We start from the raw sequence: 22104 nt of genomic DNA on the forward strand, positions 1-22104 counted from the left end.
TTTTTCTTAGCCTAAAGAGAAAAATTTAACTTCCAGTTTTATGAGGATTCTCGAAAATTTGAATTGAGAGAATAATAATTTTTGACTAGACAGCAATTAAGACAAATAAAAGTGATTTATCTTGTTCAACGTGCAAAAAAAAGGAGAAAGACGCTTTTTTCGTAGAAAAATGAAAATTTTGTAGTGCTAAGGCTCTTTATAAAGTTTTATTATCATTATTTTAATGTCATTATTTTTTCTAAACAGTTAAGGGCTCTTTTTTAGTGTATGGAAAATTAAAAAAAAAGTCTTCTTTTAGTCTCTATGATTTTTACGAAAATTTGAGCTGGAAATTTCTTTATTTTTAACTTTAAAAGAGCCCCAATTTATCTCTTAAACGAAGTAATGTATGAAGTCAAGGAAATTTGTATTTCTAGCCATAAAAGAGAAAGAAAAAGTGTCTTTAATTTTGTAAGAGGTATTGTGTTTGAAGCTCTTGAAGATAAGGTTTCTTAACTCAATAATGTCAAAACTTAAAATTTTAACTCATTTGGCAAACCCTAATGCAGTTGATTAATTAATTTAAATTAAAGAGAATGCCAACAAAATTGTGAGACAAAAACAACACTAGTTGTATTATTGAACAAAGATGGTCTTATTTTTTTAACCTAAAAGTGAATCACTGAATTTTCCACTTTGAGTGAAAGATTGGGGGAACCAAGAGGTGAAACTAGCCACGAAAAAATTGGCCACGAACGAATTGGCCACGAGCAAAACCAGCCAACGAGTAAAGAAATTTGGTTACAAATAAAAGAAATGCTAATTTTTGCCCTTTTTCACGTGCTCTGAATATTCTCTTGGAGAAAAACCTAGCTATTAAAGCTAAATCAGCTAGATCAAATTAAATCAAACACGGAAAAATGTATTTTTCATGCCACAAATTTTATCAGAGGAATGAGAGGCTGCATGGACTTCATACACATAATTCATACACATAATACATACACATAATTCATACACAATAAAACAACATAATATCATGATCCCGAAGCAAAAAAAAAACAAAACAATAAACAATTATTGTCAATTTTAGTTCTATCAATCTCAGTCTGTTTCGAAAGTATACATACCAAGCAAACCTTGTAGCTCAGATTTAAATTGACTAATTGGTAATTCTTTGGTATTTGGGACAAGCTTATTTCACAGCTTAGCCCCTCTATAAATAACTGAAAAAGTAGTCCTACTCGAAACTAGACGAGGAAACTCAATATCTCCACTTGTCCGAGTTCCGTGACAATGAACGTTGGACTTTTCACGAAATATTCCTGTAAAACAGTCTAGAAGGCACCCATAACAATACTTGTACATAAAAACCAGTGCATAAAGATCACGCAATCCAGCTGCAGGCATTATATTATTTATATTGTACACTGACCTGACCGAATTACGGTTCCCTATTCCACAAAATGATCTAATGGCATTATTCTGCAGTACACGTATCGGGCGAAGTATTGAGGGGAAAGTATCAAGCCATAGAGACGAACAGTACAAAATATGCAGATGAATCAGAGACAAATACAATGACCGTAAAAAATATGAAGGAAAAACATGTTTTATTTTATGAACAATCCCTAAATTACTCAATAATATTTTACTAATAGCTCTTACATGGTACTCAAATGATAAATTTTTGTCATATTATGTTTCCTTTGCATTTTTTGACCTTTCCACCGTTGTGATTGAAATCACTATCTATCAATTTTTATCTGACGTCATTTGTGTTGGGAAGGGGATCTAGGGCATTGAAATGGTACAGGTTGTCTTCTGTTTGGCTTTTCAGTTATTACTGAGGAAAGCTTTTAAGTACAAAGTAAAAGTCTAATTTCATATCCTTAACTACACGGTAGAGGAGGGGGTAAGGGAAAGTATTCCAAGACTTTAAAATATTTAGTTATATTTGATTAATATATATTTAATAATTATATATTTATTTAGGGCAATTACAAATTAGATGGTATTCGTGTAGAAATCCATTTTCAAACTTTTAGAGCGTGCCCTTCAAAGTACTTTTTTTTCTTTCTTTTTTCTGGTAGCTGGTAGAGATTCAGCTTTGGCCATATAGACATATATAGACATATCTTATTAAACTTACTCTTTTTAGCGCTAAAAGCACTAATACCGAGGTTTTTTACAAATACGACAAAGTTAAATAACAAATACGAAAATAAAAAATGAATCAAACCATATTACATTTCTTAGGATTTGTTGACCATGTCTGTAAAAAAGGGGACAAAGGAATGCTGGTAGCGAGTCGTACGGCATGTCACTGGGTTGAGCTTGTATTGTCTCCGGGTATGGGATGTAACGGGGGCTAGCGGGGGCAGGATCGTCCTGTGTTTGCTGCTACGGAGCAAAAAATGGCCGAACTGGCAAATAAGTCTCTGACGGCGGTTTAAAAGCGACTCAAGGCCAAGAACCTTAAGCGCATTGTCATAAGTAGTGAAGGCCTGACCCAGCATAATCTTACAAGCCCATATTTGGATAGTTTCGATATCTTGACACATCGCAGCACTCAACTGTACACTAGGACCCCAAACTGGGCATGCATATTCAATGATGGGTAGGATATAAGTCTTAAGGCAAGCTTCATGGAATTCACACTGACCCCGAACCGCTTCATGGTAATCAGCTACATACCCTTTTTGCACAAGGTCACTTACGTGGTAGGCTAAATTGCAATCAACAGAGAAGATTACGCCTATCATTTTCTCACTGCCAACTGTTTCCAATAAGGTAGTTAAATCCTAGAAGTCCAATTCAAGAGGGTTGAAAAAAAACACTCTATACTTCTGCTTATTGATGTTCAAGCTAGTTTGCTTACATTCAATCTGAAAAACAATGGGTAGACTAAGATCAAAAAGGGGGTGGCTCATTGGCCTTCTAGTAGGTATTTGAGTAAGAATGACAGATCATCAACGAATTTATATCTGTCCTTGAAAGTACACAGGATGAAGTTAATCACAGCGAGGAAAATAATTCTGGCTAATTTAGTGCCCTGAGGGGCACCGCAAGTAATTGGGAGAAATACAGAATTTGAATCGTCTTCGCTTAGAGCGAAAACGCACTGCTCCCGCTGGGAAAGAAAATCAGCGACTAGACGCAGCAAGTCACTTTAGGCGCCCATTTCCCTTAGGTTATTGAGAGCGATAATGTGTTTAATGAAATCGAAGGCTTTTCTGTAATTAGCGAGGGCCAAGTCTACGAAGCTTTCCCCTTTCTCGAGCCACGATAGAATGTCGTCGTACAGCCGCACTAAGTACACTGACGAGTTGTAGCCACTGAGGCATCCGTACTGGAAAGGGTCTATATTTGGTTCTATATCACTCATCAGCAGTCTTGCAACGAAGGTCTTTGTTACCTTGGCCATGCAGGGAGTCAGCGAGATAGGCCTTAAGTCATCGCATGATTTGGGCGGGGATCTCTTAGGGATCACTTTGATGTAGCATTTTTTCCAGGGGTTGGGAAATTTGCCGAGTGCTATTCAAAAGGTTAATGATACTAGTGAGAGGGGTAGCAAGGAAGGGCGCAAATTCACAAAGTAGACGCACTGGGATTTCTCCAGGATATGAGGAGCTACGAGGTTTGAGCTTCAGTAGTTCTGTGCATACTTGATGGGGCTCAACTGACGGCCGTGAAAGTTCACAAGGTGAACTAGTGCCAAGGACTGAATCTAGTTCCTCTTGTGAGAAACTCAGGTAAGTGGTGCAAATATCAGCAAAAAAAACATTAACCTCAGTAGCTGTTACGTAAGTGTCGTCCTCTTTCAGTATTTTTAAGCGAGGATCACGGGTTTTACCTGTTAACCTTTTCACTGAATCATGCCATTTTTTGCTGTTACTGAATAAGAGCAACGGCCTTTTTGCGCAATCGAGCATCATGCGACTGGCCCGCTGTTTGATAAGGGCTTTAATCTCAGGTGCGATACACGGTCGGTCAGTATAAGATCTATAGACTGTTTTTGTTAGAAAGTGCTCCTTGTATTTTTCGTACAAGACGGAGTTGAAAAGCTGATCTTCTCGTCAAGATTCTGCTCATTTATGATTTCTGATAAATCATGTCTACTGATCCAGCGTCCGAAAGACCAAATATTTGACTCAGTGGTGAGACGCACGACAAACTGTGTTCGTTTCGGTCTTTTTGTCGGAGCTTTTGCTTTCCAAAGAACAGTAAAGTGATCAGAATTTCCTAGTGCACGCAAACAGACCGGGTCGGTGTAAAACTCGTCGGACTTGGTTAGGATCAGGTCCAATGTTCCACAGGCTATAGGGGTCGGAGATTTTACAACTCGCTTAAGTCCGAGGCTGTGAGCCAAGTACTGTTTGTTAGTTTGGTTAAAATCGCCACACACAATGATGGCCGGATAACTGAATTTGGTGCGGCAATAATCTACTCCTTTCTGGAGGTGCAAAACCAGTTCTTTACGATTCCTGGCGCTTTCAGGGTAGTAAACTGCTACTAAAATAATGCAAGAAAAATGGCGAGGTAGTGATTTGGGCTTTGTATAAATCCATAGAGACTGATGGTCTGAATCTTCTAGATTGTCCAAGAACCGATAAGGAATATGGTTCTTGCAGAAAATAGCAACGCATCCACTGTTGTGGTTTATGCCTCTGTCTTCTCTTGTTACAAATCTAGTGGTGAACCCATCGACTGAGCAATTTTGTTCATTCACATTCCAACATTGGATAATTGCAGCAATAGCTATGTTATTTTGTCGCAAGACAGTTTCAAGTTCATCCATTTTGTCAGAGAGGGATCGGATGTTACAGAGTAACACATGGGAGTAAAAAATGTTGCTTAAAAATCACTGAAAAGGTCTATACGGTTTTCATCTAGCAAAAGCAGGAACGACAGGGCACAAATAAAAACTAAATTAAGATAATGGCCTGCATTGCCGAACGGCGCAAGAGCCATGTACTAGCTTTTCAGACAATCAAACTAGCTTTTTGAATAATATGTTTTAGATTGAAAAATACGTTAAAACCAGATTGACAACCGTTGATAAAAGGAGAATTGCCAAGACTGTCTCTACTATTTTTTTTCTTTCTTAACTTAATGGACCCGTTTTAATTCTCTTCAAAAATTTGTTGTCTTCCTATCCTATTTTATCCTCCTCTATAGAGAGGGATTCTTCTTTATTTTCTATTACTCCTGCTGCGAAGAAAGTCACATCCGTTAAATATTCATTGTTTATCACTTCATATGAACCAACGGTTTTACCTCGTGGTAAGTTTAGAGGTTCATCGCTTGTATTAAAATAGACTATTTTTGTTGTATTGTTATAAGTTTGACATAGCGACGGAGATATGTGTAATTGTGTCTGAATATTCGGGGTAAACATTATAGTGTCCCCGTGAGCTACAAAGGGTGCTGAGTGATTCGACAATTTGGCCTTAATGATTTTGAAACAATTAGCCTGAATGCAGACCTGTTTTCCTATATATGCCAATCCCCTTCCCGAAATTTGTTCAGTAAAAAATGCATGGGAATTTATTTCCTCCGTACTTGTATTTCCTAAAGAGATTTTATTATATTTTAAATTTAACGTACGATCAAGTTTTTTAAAATATCATATCCTATAATTACATCAAACTTCAAGTCTGGGACGACTAAAATTTCCAGAATAATCTTTCATTCCGTTTTGCCTTATCTGTAATGCAGAATGCTATATTTATCTCTCCTACTAGCGGTAAAGTCTCTCCACTTAAAGATTTTACATTTCGGGAGGATGGTTTGAGGCGTCTACGAACCTCTACTGGAAATTTTTGAAATATTTCCTCCTTTAACAAGTTTCTTTGGCACCCGCTATCTACAAAACATTTTACAAAATTTTGGTCTGCTATTTTAGCAGTCCAAATAAATGGGAAAGAACTTGGTTCAGTTTTATTTTCCTGTAACGCACTAAAACAAATATTTTCATTTTGATTAGAAGGAGGGTTTGTGATTTTATTTTTAGGCTTAGAATTTACCTTCTCTAAGTCCTGCCTGATTAGTTTTTTTCAATAGGATTTTGTGCCAGACATTTGTCTGCACTATGACCAAATTCTTGGCACCTTATACATGCTAGACTTTGCTAACAATCTTTACGATAATGTCCGGGTTTTCCATAATTCGTACACTTTGGGACTTTGCAATCCACTTTCATGTGTCCCAGTCTCCCACAATTAAAACATTTTCCCTTATAATTGCCCTTGTTTTTATATTCTACTCTGTGGTTAACTCCAGGTTCTTTAGCGGAATTCCTGTCTCTTGAGGCTACTACTGCTGCTCCCAGGGACATATCTGGGGAATCCCTATAGATGAAATCTATTGCTTCGAATCTTTTTGCAACTGTTAATAATTCATCTTGGTCGTCCGAGGCCTTAGATTGTTCTAATGCTCTCCGTCCAATGGAAGGGAGCATGCCGCCCTTGAAAATACTCATCGTAATGCCATTTGCTCTTATACTAGGATAATTTTTTGCATAATCTATTGCCTTTCCCCTGATCCGGGAGTAAAATTGGTGTAATAACTCAGATGGCCTTTGTTTTTCAGAGAGCAGCTCTTGTAGTTTTTGTGCAGCTGGTTTTTCATGTAAAAAGGCTTCTTTTAGTAGTTTTTCTAAATGTTCTAATCCTTTTATTTTGGGAATATTTAAACTTGTTGCGAATCTTCGTATTTCTCCTCTTGTATAACAGATAGCTTGATTTATCATAGCAATATCATCTTTTCCTAAACTTCTTTGTATTTGTTTAAGTGTGATAATCCATGCATGGATTTCATTTGGATATGTTAGTAACGAGATGGGGGGCGCTGGCTCCACAAACAGGTTTTGAAGCCTGTTTTTGACTAGGGCGTTTACATATTTCTCCTGCAGGGCGTTTAATTTATCTTATGTGTTCTTCTATACTCTTATTCTCTCTTCTTGTTCGGTTCGTTGGTTAATTTACATTTTTTTAATTGTGCTTTCATTAGACCTCATGATGGATATGTTTCTTTCAGTTCTTAGTTTGGGAAACGTTTTGATTACTTATAGTGATTTAAGTTACTAAAATGGGTCTACTTATAAATTGTATGAGAATTTTCTCAGTACCTTGGTTTAAATTTATCCTCAAGTTTAGTATTATATTACATACTCTTGAGGATGATTAAACTATGACCATTTTTTTGTAAATTGTAGACGCTTCGGACACTAGAACTTGTAGCAAAGAGAAAGAAAAGAAGAAGAAAGAAAGAATCTTAGGAAGATAAAAGGTAAAAGTCTGTCTGAGCTTCCCCCTTAGGTTAAAATTTCCTTTAATGAACACTTTTTCAAACTTTTCTGTCTTGGATAGGTCTGGAAAACTGAACACAAACCTTCTTGTGAGGAACAGAGGACTAAATTTTACCAAATTTTATGAATTTAATTAATCCTCCCCCACTGAAACGAAAGTTGCACCGAACTTGAGTACCGCTGGCACCAGTTGTAAGGTTGCCCCTACTAGCAGGGCTAATAAATTTGGTAGCGTGATACAAACTGAGGCGTTAGGTAAGAAATCGGTACTCAGAATTCAGTGACAAATGATTTTATTTACAAAAGAAAATAAAAGGAAAAATATTTTAATTCTGTTTATGTTGACTATTTCCAAACCTCTTCTAGGTCTAGGTCTAATGATCCATTTGTTCAAATCCGCCAATGTTTACCGAAAAGAAAAAGATTAAGTTAATCGTAAGCTAATGAATGTTTCTACTTAAATGGGTTGCACCTGACAAGCTAGTCAAGGCTTGAGTTCTGGGATATAAAAATCTTTTAGATCAAGATATTTTTGAGCTAAGCTAAGAATAACCGTACTTGATTTTAATTCAAATTTTCATTAACCCAAACCAAGAGATTCTTTTACTATTTCTTGAAAATTGTTGTGGTAAACAGGAGTAATAGAAAATAAAGAGGAATCCCTCTCTATAGAGGAGGATAAAATAGGATGGGAAGACAGCTGAATATACAGCTCCAATATTTTGCATAGGAAAACCAGGAAAGGATGGGAAAATTCCACCAAAACACTTGTGGGATGAAAGTAATAGTCGGTTCCTCATAGATTTAAGAGCAATGAATAAGGCGATAAAAGACTCACAGTGGGGTATTCGAAGAATTTCAGAGGTCATCTCTGATCTATTTAATAAAACCAAATTCATTTCAACTATTGATATTAGAAATGGATTTAATCACTGTAACATAGCTGAAGAAAGCCAAAAATATTCTAGTTTCTCAAATAAAGGGATTTCTTATGTGTTTAAGCGCGTGTCACAAGGGTCAGTTTTCTCGCCCCACGCTTTTGTTGAATTTTTAAATCAGGTTTATGGACCCGAATTTTCTTCATTTTTATCAAGTTATGTAGATGAATTGACAATACATACGTCAGGGAACTTTGAAGAACATTTGAAACATATTGAACTAACTTTAAAACAGGCTTTAAAATTTAATCTAAGGCTTAATATTGATAAATCTCATTTTTTTTCGGAAGAATGTGACTTGTTAGGGTTTCGGGTCTCCACAAAAGGAGTTAAACCACAAGCACAAAAACTAGAAGCTATAAAGAAATTAGAACCACCAAGTGACGTCACAGGAATTAGGTCATTTTTAGGCTTAACAGGTTATTACAGGGGATTCTATCATAATTACGCAAAATTAGCCGAACCTTTAATTCGACTAACTAGAAAAAAAGTTCCTTTTATTTTCGGCCCAGAACAAAGCGTAGCCTTTGAGAAATTAAAAATATAATTATTAAATCCAAATAGTATTTTTTTAGAATTTCCAGATAAAGACTAAGAATTTTACCTTGTCACAGATGCCTCGGAAAAAAGTATTGCTTCAATTTTAATGAAACAATGCGAAACGACAGATAGATTTCGAACAGTGGCAACCTATTCGAAGGTTCTTAGTGGTGCAGCCTCAAGGTTTGATAACCACAACAGGGAACTTTTTGCCTTAGTACAAAGTCTAAAGCACTTCCAAAAAGGATATTGATGGGCCGCGAGAACTCACATATTTGTAAGAATGTGCTGCACTAACATATCTTAAAAGATCAAAGGATCTTCACTCAAAATTATATAGAATTGCGGTTCTATTAGACAACGATTTGTATACATATCACCAAATTAGTACCAGTAGGAACCCTGCAGACTATTTGAGTCGCCCTAGCTCACAATTTGTTAAGGAAAATAGGTCAATTAATCTTGATGAGTTAGAAGTAGAATATTTAGTTCTATTAGGAGACGAGGAAACGATTGATTTTTTGGGATTGGTAAAGAAGAGATGAGGGGATTTCAATTAGAAGACCCTGAAATTAAGGTGGCAATTGATGAAATAATAAAATTAGAAAATACCCTTTTAGGCTTAAAATCTCCCCAGGATACAGATAAAAATAATGAAAAGTCTAAGGAGGGTAGAAATGAACAGTCGAGCCAGACTGGTTCGACCAGGCCCTGTTAGGGATCTGAGTCAAATAAGGGTAGCTCAAACAGTACCGGAGCTATCAAACCATCGAAAGGGGATGAATTTAGTAGTAATACTGAAAGGGAGTTCCCTTCTAAAAGAAGGAACAAGCCTGGGTACAGGGATAGATGCCTAACCTCCTGGACTATCCACGGCAAACTGAAAGAGGTAAAAGTAAAGGGCAGTACGCATGCGTGTGTTACTGACAGCAGGTCAATTTAGAGGGGAGTGAAATTGAACCCTGTAAAGGACAAGTTCTGACGGCGGAACTTGCCAAGACCAGAGCTACTGTAGAAGTTACTGGCACTAAGGATAATCGGCCTGAATCCTAAACGTCCAGGGATTCAGACTTGGAGAGGGACGAGCCGTTATGGATACGACAAGCTCGGGCGGTGGAGCTTGCGAAGATTAGTACTATAGAAATGGTCACTAGCAAAGATAATTGGGATGGGTCTGGAATACCCGCCGACCTAGGCGCCAAGAGGGGTAAGCCGCAGGAAGAATTCCAAAATTTGACGTTTCGGGCCGAGCTCAAATTGACAACATACCAGAAACTTCAAATTTGGGGGAAGGGAATCCTTTTATTGTGAAGTGGTTAAGAGATCTTCAGTTGATCCTAGTCGAAGGAATATTGTATGCAATAGACGACTCAGAAAAAAGGAAACAGATGCATCAATTTAAAATCATCCTACCAAAAAAACTAATTAGAGGAATCATTAATCTTATGCATACGAGCCTTTTCCTAGGAGCACACATGGAGGCTATAAAAACTTTGAATAAGTTAAAACAAAGTTGTGTTTTTGAAAATATGTACTGCCAAGTTGAGGAGGCGGTAAAGAATTGTGATCTATGTTTAAGGAGGAATAAAGTTAGCAATATATATCCTAAATTGAGATGAAGTATTTTCCCTGACCACCCATTTCATATCTGGTCAATGGATACCACGGGAAAACTACAACTTTGCGCTAATGGTGACCAATATATAATTATTGCGGTAGAGCATTTTACTAAGTACACAGTAATAGCCAAAGACCTCAGGTCAAAATCAGTGATAGAATTTATAATAAAGGAAATCATATCCCATTTTGGAAATATGGATTTCCTACTGACTGATAATGTCACATGCTTTACGAGTAAAACCTTTAATGAAATGGCCAAAGAATTAGGATTCAAAATTATACATTCATCGCCAAGAAACCCCCAATCTAATGGATTAGCAGAAAATAGAGTAAAATGTGTAAAAAGAATACTAATTCACTACCATGATTAGATACATAGAGGAAATTGGAGTGAATTCTTACCATTCATACAATTAGCATTAAACACTAGTATAGGTGCTAGCAGAAAATATACACCCTTTTTTCTACTACATGGTTTCGAAGCGAAATCAGTATTTGATAACATTGTTTCTGATCCGAGGGAGGGGTTCTGTTCAGAAGATGAATGAGTATCTAATCTCGATCAAGAGGTATTTATCAGCCGACAAATATGTATGAATGAATTAAAAAGGGCCCAAAAAGGCCAAGCGGCACAATACAACAAAAAATATTGGAAATCGAAATCTTCCCTAATAATTTAGTGTATGTCATTCAAGAAAGTTCATCAAAAAATTATTCTTATAGGGGACCTTATCTAGTGTTATCGGAATTATATAAAAACGTCTTTTTGCTACAGCATTTAAAAACCTTTAAACGCTGTTTGTTAAATATAACAAAACTTAAAAATATACATGACCACAAAAAGTTTTTAGCCATGAACCCCAAGATAGCAAAACAAAGGTCAAAGGTAGATAACAAGCCCTTAAATCCTATACCAGACGAAATTGAAGGGGAGCAAATGAATAAAACACAGATAGAGGAAGAGATCCCCCCTAATATTTGGCAATGTAATTTAAAGGGAAGTTTATTAAACCTAATAAATGAAAACAATTTGGAAAGTATAAGCCAGCATTACATTATGACTTCAAGTGAGGAGAATGGTCCTGGTAACACAAGAACAGACACAGAATCGAGATTACCAGAGCCTCAATTACAACCCTTGGAAGAAATAACCAGTAAGGAAATAAATGACAATTCGGAAGGAAATACTTCGGTGCAAACATTTGATAATTACGAAAAAGGAAGATTTATCCATGAAAGAAAGGCTAAATCAAAACCACTAAATTAAAAGATCCTAGTTTAAAGGATTTTCTCGGCGGAAAAATAGCAAAACCTTAATAAATAACAAAATTACCTTATTATAAATTTAAACTTTCAAAAGGCTGCTCCAAGCCAGTATCCTCTAGAGAAATACAAAACCCTTCAAAATCTGCGACATGAACAGAGTATAATTTAGTTTCTTTTCTCGATAGATCGGTATGAAAGTGTTCAAGGGTAAATAAGGAAATTCCACCGAGGACGAAAACCATACACCGATGAGTAATAGGGCGATGTTCACAGGATGAAATGTTCCAAATCCTTAAATTATCGGTTAGGTCCAAAGAAACACTATGGATTGTGTGCAAAATAATATTCCCGTCACTTGTTAAAAAGACGATACACTTTAAACTAGACATAACATAAGGAAATTACTGTAAAATAAGAGGGGGAAGCCTGGATATAGGCAAAGATCTCCTAAATCAAGATCTGCAACACTAAGAACAGAATGTCTAATTATATTTGTATTAAAGTCGTTATGAAAATGCAAGCGTCTATCACAGAATAAAAGTCTCATACTAACGGGGATAAAATCTGGGAAGGGCTTTATAACAATATCAAAACACTGAGAGTAAGGAGGACAAAGTTCACAAGTATGGGAGTACCATAACATAAGACATTCAACTGTCTCACTGCAAAAAGTGTCATGAGTATGTAAGATTATCGAACCTTTCAAAGTTTTAAATAAAATACACTTGTAGCCTGCCATATTAAAGGGTAACTAAAGGACATAAAACCATTTCGGCAAAATGGTTGGAACCCTGTTTGTTTGGCTGACCCTGTTGACAAGAGGGATATTGCTTAAAGAAACAGAAATACATAGCCAAATAGCTTTCAAGGAGATTGGTCAGATCTTCCGAGTTAACGGAATACATCAGGTAATATGGTATGTTAATACAGAAAGCCTCAGATCTGATTTAGACGATCTGAATTTGATTATTTTAAATATCGAAAATATTAAGATTATGGAACAAATAGTCAATAAAGACTTAGAAAAGGGAAAAAGAATTTCACAGCACTAAGAGAAATACATGACCTAAAGGGATATGTAATAGATAAGTGCAAACTATTACATTTAGAATTAAGTGAAGGAAATGGAATTCTCAAAATATTAGAATCATTAATAACAGATAATACAAATCAAAACAAACGAGGTCTTTTACCACTTTTGGGAAAAACAATAGGATTGGTCACAGGACTAGCCACGGATGAAAATGTAGAAAACATTTTTCATCAAGTAGATTATTTAACGGAAAAAATGAAAGGTTTCTACACATGTCGGACAGATCTATATCGTTAGTAAGTGACCTCGACCGAGAATTAAGAATGGAAAGAAACAAAAGCTTAGAAATTTTGGGAAGGACCTCCAAGAGAATTATCGAGTATATATCAAAGTAAATTAATGAAATAAATTTCCTAATATTACAAATAAACAAAGAAATGACAAAAGGTTCAATACAACTAAAAAAGCTAGTAAATAAAATAGAAACAGTAATCCTTTCTTTTCTTCAAGCAGAAAATAAAAGTTTCCCATTCATTATCACAGATCTGGCAGACATGGTTAGGACAATTTTAGAAATTGAAAATTCACTACCAATAGGTTATAGAATATCGGTTAATTATAGACGTTATGGCTTACTGGAACCTTACAAATCGACTAGCTGAAATGTGGCGATACAACAATTAAAATTGTTGGTTATTTTTGATTTTTCTATATCAAATAAACATGATGGGTTCAGAATGTTCGGAATGTTCAACGTTCCGTTCCCAGTGTCAAACACTTCGTATTTCTTTCAAATAGAAAGTGAGTTCAAATTTTTTGGGTTAAGTAAAGATCAAACGATATATTTTTTAGAAGATGACAATATAGAAAAAAGATGTAGTTTAAAGAGTATACCACTATTGTGCAACCACCAGTTTATTATTAGAAGCACACAAATAAACTCATGTCGTTTAGCAAACTATATTGAAAATAATGTATTAATTAATAAAGAGCGTCAAAACAAAATTATAAACCAAAACAAAATTGTAATCCAAAGAATTGGAAGGGAAAAGTATATAATCACATCTCCTTTCAAAGAGGAAATAAGAATACATTTCGAATGTAAAACAGAAAAAAACAGTAAATTCACATATATAAAAGGCAGCTCAATAGTAAAATTGCCAGAAGAATGTTCTCTAACTGCAGAAATGTTAAAGATAAACAGTATGTATAGGGGACAGATTACAAAGGAAATGGCACCTTTAAATATATCGATAATTAGCCTAGAAGGAAACCTGTCCGTAGCTGGTATAAAAAACGAATGGAGAAAAGAATTTGAAGATTTAATTTCAATTTATTTCCAGAACAACTCCAAGACTCAGATTGGCATAGCTGAGCTAAGAAAAATGCACATTTACTAAAAGGACGAAAAAGGAAGGAAAACGGCTAGCTATTGGACATTTTTTCTAAATACCTCTAATCTATTTCTATCTTTATTAGGACTAGTCTCTATTGGAATTATATTTAAAACATTGAGAAAACTATGATTCGACTATAGGAAACAAAAGTCTCAAGGATTTCACGTAAATGTAGAACAAGAAGAGATTGAACTAAATTGATTCTTAGCAAAGTTATAGTTTCATTAAGAAAAAATAACTGTACTAAGAATTTTAAGTGTGGGAGGTTGTGAAAATGTGGGAAAGCCATCACAACCTGACTAAATTGTAAAGATAGCAAAGTATGACTTTTGAGTAATGATAAGGGTAACGAAGTATTAATTTTCTTTGTGTAAGGAAACAAACAATTTTAGCTAGATTTTGAACAAGTGTACCCTTGATCCAACAAGGACCATAAAATGCAAATACAAATACCGGACTGCCGCTTCAAACTCGAGGGGTCAACGACAAGAGATATTACGGGATTTGAATCACATGATCAAAAACAGGGTTTTTAATAGAGAAAGCGAAAACTAATCTTTTGAACAAAGAACTATTATTAGTATGACATCAAACTGGTCTCTGACCAATGACAGGAAAGAAGAACAAAATAATAGAGAACTTAAAATAGGGATTCAGAAACGAAAAAAGGGTAGTCTTTTTTTGGAAATCGAACAAAGAGTAAGTGTTTTACTTTGTAAATACGATAAGCTACCACTGTCTGTCTGAAATTCTCCTTGGAGATAAAAGTTTGAAGATGAAGGTTAAAATAAGAAGAAAAACCTCTAAAAGGCTTTCTGTCACTTGGAAATAATTTTAATACGTATATAAGAGAAATTGATGATTTTGGGACTTATAGTTTCATTAGTATTTCCACCTAGACAAGGCTTGAGCCATTTGGACAAAACAGCATTTTTTAAGGGTAGAATAAGCCAAATTAAATTTCTTCCCAGAAATTTAAGCTTTGAATAACTGAGGGTTTAAAGAGGAAAGGAAACCTTAACCAAGAGGAGAAAGCTAGGAGAGCCATTTTTGCTTCCCCTTTTTCAGCCTTGAGTACCTTGAGACTTAGCTTGATTTTATAAAGACCTTATATTCGAAAATTGGAATTATCGGACAAAAACATTACTTAACCACCCTCTTTGTGCAATCTTCAGACGTTTATACGAAGAGGAACACCGTTCCCCTTTTAATCATTCTTTCATTTCGTTAACCCCGTACTGCATGTTTATACAAAGGTGACCTCAATGTTTATACAAGCAGGTTAGGGGGAAAAGGGGAACAATATTATCAGCTTAAGAATTTCTAAGCCTTTATGTCCAGATATTTTCAATCAAGTTTTCCTGCTAAAAGTCAAAGCTTAATAAGGTCACAGGAATAAACAACCCTTTTCAAGAAATAATTAGAGAATCTCTTGGTTTGGGTTAATGAAATTTGAATTAAAAGCAAGTACGGTTATTCTTAGCTTAGCTCAAAAATAGCTTGAACTAAAGGATTTTTATAACCCAGAACTCAAGTCTTGACTAGCTGTTCAAGTGTAACCCTTTACATAGTCAAAGTGCATTTTGATTTAATCTTAAGGCAACATTTAGTTTTTAAACATAATGGGCAAATGGGAGGGTGGGCGTGGGAGGGGGATTAGTTGCCCTCCAATCACTTTCGACTATTAAAAAGGGCATTAGCGCTTTCTATTTTCAATTGAAAGAGCCCCTTTCGAAGTTCACACGACAACTCCTTCAATACGAAGTGCCCTGGTCTAAACAACAACAACAACAACCAATATCACTAATCAATTTCGACTATTAAAAAGGGTACTAGCCCTTTGAACTTCAAATCGAATCATCTTTATTAAACCTAGGGGCGTTTGCTCACCCACGATTTTTCAAGTTAGCAAAAGCAGTAAACGTATAATATCCTGACCTTTATTTTATTGCTGATAAATAACATAAAATGTTCTAAGATTTATTCCTCACTTTTCTACAACTGCTTCTTTATTATCATCATCTTCTTCTTGCGGCTCAGCCATTGGAAAACGTAAAATAGCAGCAATACCAGTAAATTTGGTAAGCTCCTCCCCAGAGAAATGCATAGACGAAAATATTCTAATTTTTCCGCCCGAACTGCTGACACTGTCAACAAGGCTGACATATCTTTGTCTTTCCGAAATGTCTCTTGACCTAAAAAGGCTGTCTGTTACCAACAGCGTGTCAACAGCCAGTGCTTCAGCAGCCACTGCTACGTGTTTGTATCCATAAAACGCTCTACTTGGGTCTGCACTAAGCATTTGGTTGAAAGCTCTTAGTGACTGAACTTCGGCTCCCATTTTTGTGTCAGAAAGCTTACTTATAACAGCTGGATCTTGAAGAATATCTTTTACCGAACGCTTAAATCCGGTTGATATTTTACAAGGAACAAATTTACGTTTCACGTCATGCAAAATGTGGTTCTTTGTTCTCATTGCTGTTTCACATAAATAATCATAAAATTTATCCACGAAGCCTGGGCTACCAATTATTAAGGCCCGAATAACTTCAAAGTTTAAATGTCTTAGAACACCATCTACTATGTTTTTGTGGAACTTTTCTAACGCCTTCTCCCTTTTGGCAGTATTTCCTTTTTGTTTTTGTGGTATTTTTACCACATAATTTGTAAGTTGACTTCTTGAATCATTTTCATAAATTGACAAAAAATCTCTAATTAGCATTAACACATCCGTTAGCTTTTCTTTTAAAGTCAAATTTTTTTTTAAATCTGCTTGTGATGAGGGGGATGTCGTGACGCCGTCCGTTTGAACATATTTATCCTTGCTGCATTCAGTGGTTTGGCATGATACATGCCTTGGACCTTCGGGAAGGACTTCAAGAACATGGCACTGGGGTGGGGCAAGTAAAATTGTAGGACCAACTGAACTAGCCTCCTGGGGCTTGTTTGATTTTTCTGTTGAAACAGAAAGCTGGCTGTGAGTAGGGTCAGGATAAGGAGTAGGACTATTTAGAGCACTTAGGATGCTAAGAGTTCTTTTTCTTTCAACTGGGGTACGAGGCGTTCGAGGGAAGCCAGAACGGGGTACAGAAAGACCCGGAGAAGAAGTAAGGTTTACCTTGGATTTAGTGGAGCAGTCAAGGCACATCCAGGAGTTACTCCAATTAGTAATGTCTATCCTGGCACACTTTTTGGCCCCTGTGTGGAACCAAGAGTCACAATTTGCACATTTGATTGAGTTAGAAGTAACTCGTAGTCTGCATTCTGGACAGTATTGTTTTTGTTTTGCCATTTGGACAAAGGTCACAATCACTGTAGCTTTAAAATTAGAGAGGTGTTTACAGGTTGAACTCTGACAATAACGATGAGAACGGTAAAACCACATTTTTAAGGTTATGAAACTTTTTCTGGTACATTGTACATCAAAATTGCTTTCATTTTCAGGCTCAGCTCTTCATTTTACATCGGGAGGGTACTTCAAATAAAGAAAAACAAACATTTACCGACAGTTCATTTTTTAAGGAAAAACTGAAAAAAATGATACGAAAAGCAAAAAAAATAGTTTTGTGTCCACCTAGAATGTGCAACTTTAGATTTGTTGTTCAGCTTTTTTTTCTCTACAACATGGTGTAAAAATCATTTCTGTTGCAATTTGTTCGGGATCAAACCTTAGTTTGCGTTTACTAATATACGGCAAATTGTGCAGGTCATATTGAATATGACGCTAGTTATAATTGAATATGGTGGATATGACGTCATATTGAAACATAAATCTTGATCCAAAACAATATGACGTCATTTGCCGTGATGTCATTTACTATACATAAAAGGATGGAGAAACTCAAGTGATCTTATTAGTAACAGATATTGCTAACACACACGAACATCTAAGTATGAAGCTTTGCAGAAAATCAATTGAAGTTGATGGACCTGGAGTTGTTACCCTAATTCCTGAAGATGCAGAAGACATGTGGCAAGTCTACAACCTGTTGTCTGAGTGAGACTCTATAACGGCATCTACTGTAAGAAAGGTACAGACTGAATCTGAAACAAGGTCTTCATCTAGTAAAAGAGTTCGGACTACTCTGACCATTCAAATAGCCACTGTAGATTCTGATGCACAGGCATGTGTTATTCGAGTAAAAGGAAGAAATAGACGAGAGAATCCGTATGTCTAGATTGAAGCGTATCATACGATAGACTTAGAAACAAACAGAAAATTCTCTCTGTCCAAGCTGTGCTGGGATACTATTGCAATTGAAAGGTTTAAATCCGCGTGTGACCCAACTCAAACTGCCGATTTGGCTGTGGTACAGATGCAAGAAGGACTGGCTAATATTTATTTGATTACAAAATCAATGACAAGTTTGAAAACTAAAATTGAGGTAAAAATACCACAAAAACAAAAAGGAAATACTGCCAAAAGGGAGAAGGTGTTAGAAAAGTTCCACAAAAACATAGTAGATGGTGTTCTAAGACATTTAAACTTTGAAGTTATTCGGGCCTTAATAATTGGTAGCCCAGGCTTCGTGGATAAATTTTATGATTATTTATGTGAAACAGCAATGAGAACAAAGAACCACATTTTGCATGACGTGAAACGTAAATTTGTTCCTTGTAAAATATCAACCGGATTTAAGCGTTCGGTAAAAGATATTCTTCAAGATCCAGCTGTTATAAGTAAGCTTTCTGACACAAAAATGGGAGCCGAAGTTCAGTCACTAAGAGCTTTCAACCAAATGCTTAGTGCAGACCCAAGTAGAGCGTTTTATGGATACAAACACGTAGCAGTGGCTGCTGAAGCACTGGCTGTTGACACGCTGTTGGTAACAGACAGCCTTTTTAGGTCAAGAGACATTTCGGAAAGACAAAGATATGTCAGCCTTGTTGACAGTGTCAGCAGTTCGGGCGGAAAAATTAGAATATTTTCGTCTATGCATTTCTCTGGGGAGGAGCTTACCAAATTTACTGGTATTGCTGCTATTTTACGTTTTCCAATGGCTGAGCCGCAAGAAGAAGATGATGATAATAAAGAAGCAGTTGTAGAAAAGTGAGGAATAAATCTTAGAACATTTTATGTTATTTATCAGCAATAAAATAAAGGTCAGGATATTATACGTTTACTGCTTTTGCTAACTTGAAAAATCGTGGGTGAGCAAACGCCCCTAGGTTTAATAAAGATGATTCGATTTGAAGTTCAAAGGGCTAATGCCCTTTTTAATAGTCGAAATCGATTAGTGATATTTGTAGTTGTTGTTGTTGTTTACACCAGGGCACTTCGTATCGAAGGAGCTGTCCTGTGAACTTTGAAAGGGGCCCATTCGATTGAAAATAGAAAGCGCTGATGCCCTTTTTAATAGTCGAAAGTGATTGGAGGGCAACTAATCCCCCTCCCCAGCCCCACCTCCCCAATTCCCCATATGTTTAAAAACTAAATGTTCTCTTAAGATTAAATCAAAATGCACTTTGACTATGTAAAGGGTTACACTTGAACAGCTAGTCAAGGCTTGAGTACTGGGTTATTAATATCTTTTACATCAAGCTATTTTTGAGATACGCTAAAAGTTAGCGTACCTGATTTTTATTCAAATTTCATTAACCCAAACCAAGATATTTTTTTATTATTTCTTGAAAGGGTTGTGTATTCTTGTGACTTTTATTAAATGTTGATTTAAGGAGGGACACATAATTGAAAATATCTTGACACAAAGGCTTAGAAATTCTTAAGGTGATAATATTGTTCCCCTTTTCCCCCTAACCTGCTTGTATAAACATTGAGGTCACCTTTATATAAACATGCAGTGCGGGGTTAACGAGATGAAAGAAAGATTAAATTGGGAACGGTTTTCCTCTTCGTATAAACGTCTGAAGATTGAACAAAGAGCGGGGTTAATTAATGATTTGGCCCGATAATTCCAATTTTCGAATATAAGGTCCGTATAAAATCCAGTTAAGTCTTAAGGTACTCTAGGCTGAAAAAGGGGAAGCACAAATGGCTCTCCTAGCTTTCTCTTCTTGGTTAAGGTTTCCTTTCCTCTTTAAACCCTCAGTTATTCAAAGCTTAAATTTCTGGGAAGAAATTTAATTTGGCTTATTCTACCCTTAAAAAATGCTGTTTTGTCCAAATGGCTCAAGCCTTGTCTAGGTGGAAATACTAATGAAACTATAAGTCCCAAAATCATCAATTTCTCTTATATACGTATTAAAATTATTTCCAAGTGACAGAAAGACTTTTAGAGGTTTTTCTTCTTATTTTAACCTTCATCTTCAAACTTTTATCCCCAAGGAGAATTTCAGACAGACAGTGGTAGCTTATCGTATTTACAAAGTAAAACACTTACTCTTTGTTCGATTTCCAAAAAAAGACTACCCTCTTTTCGTTTCTGAATCCCTATTTTAAGTTCTCTATTATTTTGTTCTTCTTTCCTGTCATTGGTCAGAGACCAGTTTGATGTCATACTAATAATAGTTCTTTGTTCAAAAGATTAGTTTCCGCTTTCTCTATTAAAAACCCTATTTTTGGTCATGTGATTCAAATCGCGTAATATCTCTTGTCGTTGACCCCTCGAATTTGAAGCGGCAGTCCGGTATTTGTATTTGCATTTTATGGTCCTTGTTGGATCAAGGGTACACTTGTTCAAAATCTAGCTAATGTTGTTTGTTTCCTTACACAAAGAAAATTAATAATTCGTTACCCTTATCATTACTCAAAAGTCATACTTTGCTATCTTTACAATTTAGTCAGGTTATGATGGCTTTCCCACATTTCCAAAACCTCCCACACTTAAAATTCTTAGTACAGTTATTTTTTCTTAATGAAACTATAACTTTGCTAAGAATCAATTTAGTTCAATCTCTTCCTGTTCTACATTTACGTGGAATCCTTGAGACTTTTGTTTCCTATAGTCTAACCGTAGTTTTCTCAATGTTTTAAATATAATTCCAATAGAGACTAGTCCTAATAAAGATAGAAATTTATTAAGGGTATTGAGAAAAAATGTCCAATAGCTAGCCGTTTTCCTTCCTTTTTCGTCCTTTTAGTAAATGTGCATTTTCTTAGCTCAGCTATGCCAATCTGAGTCTTGGAGTAGTTCTGGAAATATATAGAGATTAAATCTTCAAATTCTTTGCTCCATTCGTTTCTATACCAGCTATGGAGAGGTTTCCTTCTAGGCTAATTATCGATATATTTAAAGGTGCCATTTCCTTTGTAATCTGTCCCCTATACATACTGTTTATCTTTAACATTTCTGCAGTTAGAGAACATTCTTCTGGCAATTTCACTATTGAGCTGCCTTTTATATATGTGAATTTACTGTTTTTTTCTGTTTTACTTTCGAAATTTATTCTTATTTCCTCTTTGAAAGGAGATGTAATTATATACTTTTCCCTTCCAATTCTTTGGATTAAGATTTTATTTTCCTTTATAATTTTGGTTTGACACTCTTTATTAATTAATGCATTGTTTTCCATATAGTTTGCTAAACTGCAGGAGTTCATTTGTGTGCTTCTAATAATAAATTGGTGGTTGCACAATAGTGGTATACTCTTTAAATTACATCTTTTTTCTATATTTTCATCTTCTAAAAAATATATCGTTTGATCTTTACTTAACCCAAAAAATTTGAAATCATTTTCTATTTGATAGAAATATGAAGTGTATGACACTGGGAACGGAATGCTGAACGTTTCGAACATTTTGAACCCATCATGTTTATTTGATATGGAGAAATCACAAATAACCAACAATTTCAATTGTTGTGTCGCCACATTTCAGCTAGTCGATTTGTAAAGTTCCAGTAAGCCGTAACGTCTATAATTAACCGATATTCTATAACCTATTGGTAGTGAATTTTCAATTTCGAAAATTGTCCTAACCATGTCTGCCGGATCTGTGATAATGAATGGGAAACTTTTATTTTCTGCTTGAAGAAAAGAAAGGATTACTGTTTCTATTTTCTTTACTAGCTTTTTTATTTGGATTGAACCTTTTATCATTTCTTTGTTTATTTGTAATAT

The 22104-nt window shown here is 35.5% G+C and overlaps 2 pseudogenes; one reads left to right on the top strand and one right to left on the bottom strand.

Moving 5' to 3' along the window:
- Positions 1 to 16072: 16072 nt before the first annotated feature.
- On the bottom strand, positions 16073 to 16807 carry LOC148938428 (protein pelota pseudogene; annotated as a pseudogene).
- Positions 16808 to 17978: 1171 nt separating this feature from the next.
- On the top strand, positions 17979 to 19139 carry LOC148938429 (protein pelota pseudogene; annotated as a pseudogene).
- The last annotated feature ends 2965 nt before the right edge of the window (positions 19140 to 22104 follow it).

Source organism: Artemia sp. Qi Xiang Cuo, unplaced genomic scaffold (genome assembly GCF_049724085.1).
Source record: "Artemia sp. Qi Xiang Cuo unplaced genomic scaffold, ASM4972408v1 HiC_scaffold_3310, whole genome shotgun sequence".
Taxonomy (NCBI): Eukaryota; Metazoa; Arthropoda; class Branchiopoda; order Anostraca; family Artemiidae; genus Artemia; species Artemia sp. Qi Xiang Cuo.